This window comes from Vigna umbellata, chromosome 8 (genome assembly GCF_029865625.1).
Source record: "Vigna umbellata cultivar VRB3 chromosome 8, Vumbellata_1.0, whole genome shotgun sequence".
NCBI lineage: Eukaryota > Viridiplantae > Streptophyta > Magnoliopsida > Fabales > Fabaceae > Vigna > Vigna umbellata.
Genome location: NC_142172.1, coordinates 41,875,548 through 41,879,347, shown reverse-complemented (window position 1 = coordinate 41,879,347; position 3,800 = coordinate 41,875,548).

Below are 3,800 nucleotides of genomic sequence, written 5' to 3'. Positions count from 1 at the left end.
ATCACAATGTTGAAATATGAACCTGCTACAATTTATCTATGGGACCCTTCATTAAACTAAAATTCTGACCTATGTTTATTTTATATGTATGTGTGGTAGACACATTTTAAAGTCGTTTATTTATCTTATTCTGCTGCATCCTTCCATTCCAAGCTTCAATGCTCCAACTCTGTGGCCGACATGATCACGTGTACAATAGGAAGATGGAAATTTTGATTTAGTACATGTTTGCTTTACTACTTACAATTATATTCAAAATATTTTAAACATAACTATTTATTATTTGACTTTGAAGTTAGAAATAAAGAAACAAAAACGCAATCGAAATATACACATGTAACATTCATCTATATCAGTTCTTTAGTATAACGGAGAAAGAAAACAGAGAAGAGATCAACCATATAATGCTCAATTTCAGCTATTTATAGAAGAGGATAAAGCACCTATAGATATTTCCTCAAATGTAAATTCTTTAAAATTTAAGATTTTGTCTATCTTGCATTGGGTCTTTTCCATTTTAGAGTTTAATTATAATCTATTATCAGGATAAAAACAATTTTCTTATTAGTTTTATAGATTAGTTACCGATAAATTTATTTTGCCTAATCACATATGTAACTAAAAAACAGCTCATTTAACCATGATCTAAAACATAAAATCAATAATGAGTAAAACCAACAAAATTAAAATAAATCAAAAAATATTTATATTTAATAAGTTTATAAAGTTATAAAAAATGGAGATTCTAAAACAGACAAAAATGCTGATTTAATTCGTTAAGTTTATTTTAAGTTAAAGGATGTGATGAAGATAAAAAGTTTGAAAACTTATGTTGAATTGAACCTTAGATTAGATGTGTTAACGACATAGGGTATGTTGATTGATTTATGAAAAAAAATATTTTTAAAAGTTTTCTTCGCAGGAATTATATAATAATAAATTTGATTTACACATGTGGATATTTTGCTGAATATACATGGATTATGTAAACCTTTGGGTTTTATGGTTGTATTAATTTGATTTTTGAATTTGTTTCTGATCTTGTTCTAATTTGGTTATTGATGTGTTGTGATAGTTGGGCTTTTATTTGAATGTTATATATATTATCAACCACTTAATTGTGGTGTCTTTGCTTTATTCGGATGTTATAGATAAACTTTATTTGAATGTTTATAAAAAAAATCATATGCTTAACTTACACGGAATTCTTATTAATTTTTTGTTTTAAAAACATTTAAATATAAATTACAACAATTTGTTAATTTTAGTCCACACCATCAAATACATAATTTGTTAGAGTTATACACCAAGTTAGAACAATTTTGACCGAGGCTAATCTGTTTGATAGTTCTACTTGACATATTATTATTTAACACCAAAATTTAGTGAAAAAAAATTAAAATACATAATAGTTGATAGATCAATTCGGTTTTGATTTAAGCTAGTCTCGGACAACTCTATTTGATTAAATGTAATGGAAAAAAAAAGAGAGTTAAGAATGACAACGAATAAAGTTGATATAGATGAATTCGGTTTTGACTTCAGCTAGCATAAGACAAGTCTATTTGATGAAATGTAATAATGAGAATGAATAAAATTGATAGACTAAAACTAGTTAAAAAAATGATTGAGGACTAAAACAAATTATAAGAAATGATAAAAATATGTCAATAATTTAAGGAAGGATAAGAAATAAAAGAAAGAGGAAATAATTGATAGGTAGCTTTATTAATTGAGTAGACAAAATAGATGTAGATTAGTTTTTCCACACTCAATAATTAAATTGGGTAGCATACCCAAATTACTTTATGGGATTTATATTTTGTGGCATGTGATGTGTGGAATTTGTCCTATCCATTGTCTCATAACTCTTCTCCTTGTCATAACTTGTGAGAAAACACATGCAGTAGCTATGTGAGAATATAGTTACTTACCAAGATGCATGAAAAGAATAACAGTGATAGGAAAAAAAGACACAAACTATAGTGGGAGAAATAACATCAGAGCAAATACACAACTTTTAATTACAGACAACTTCAACTAACTGTCTTGAATTGCAAAACCATGTATATTTTGTTATTTTATGCTCTTTAATAAATTGTTTAATATCAATTAAATTATTAGGTGAGTGATTTTGCTATAAAATACTATTTTATTTGCTATTATTTCTATTAGTTAGATTGTTGAATTTAAATATATGAATAAAATTCATCATAAATTAGTTAAGTGTAATATTATTATTTATTTTTAAAATATTAAAAAAATGCTTTGGATTTATTATAGACTTTACTCCTCTTCTTCCTAAAAAAACTATTTAAATTTTATAAAGTTTATTCACTATAATATGACTACGTATTTCATTATCATTTCATTATTCATCCAACATGTAAATAAGTTTAATTAGTTGAGATAATAGCTTCCTTAGATGATTACACTTAGAATTGTCAAAATGGATTATAATATATGGGTTAACTTGGCTCACCACGAGTTCAAGTCGGATTAAAATTGAAAAAAAAAATGTATTTTTTATGCAGGTTAATTTTTAACCCGACTCATTTAAATCTGATTCATTCGAGTTGAACCCGTGGTAAATCGTATTGACTCATAAATCCACCTAATTTTATTTTATTAATTTATTATCTTATGAAACTCTAGATAATACCATTCGGCTCATTATATGTGGATTGTATTGTATTTTTTTTTATTATTTTCAATTGTCTTGAGTTTAACATCATTTTGGAAGTGAAATTTATTTAGATTTAAATTACAAAAAATTTATAATTTTTTTATTTTAAAAAAATTGTAATTAAGTGAGTCAGTGAGTCAACCATTTAACCCACCAATCCGTGATAGGTCGAGTTGAGTTCTAATTTTTCTGACTCGCTAATAAATGAGTCGAGTTGGGTTGATTCACTAAGTGACCAACCTATGATGGGCTGGACGGAGTCCGGCCAAATGATCCATTTTGACATAACTAATTTACACCTGTGAAACTCTAAAATCACATAAGAAAAGAAAAATAGATAAAAAAAAGTTTACTCTAAATCAAATTATTTCCTAATTGTTGAAACCTGATTGAGAAGAATACTAAAAAAATACAAAGAAATTAAAATATTCTAGAAAAAATATTTAAAATATGAGTAACAACAAAAATTAAACTTTTAGTTTGTATGTTTATAAATATAACTTAAAGTGTTAATATTTATTATATTAAAACTGATAAAATAGGTTCTTATAACATGTTTAATAAAAACTCATGATTTTCTTAAACATGCTTATTTTTAAGAAAATACATCAGTGGTAAAGACTGATATTTGGTTACAATTATTGTTTTTCTTTATCAATCAAATAAAGATAGATATATTTATAAGGGAAGAAATAATTTTAGAACTGTATTATGTGTATAGGGATGATAACAGTATGAGTATAGATAGTAACTACTTCCTACTTATTTATAATAAAAAAATTCACCTAATACCAATTAAATATTGGTTTAAAAATATGTGTATGTATTTTAAAACCCACATATATATTGGTAAATACTAACAAATATTTAAAAATATATATTTTATAAATTTTTATAATAAAATATAAATAAAAATACAATATATATATATATATATATAATATAAATTAAATTAAAATTTAATTTTAATTAAATTTAACCTAATAAAATACAAATATTTTTTTTAATTTTTTATAACAGTAAATATGAATAATATAATATTCATACTTAACCCATTTATAAATCTATATTAAAATATTCATTATTTATTATACGTAAATATTAACTATTTATT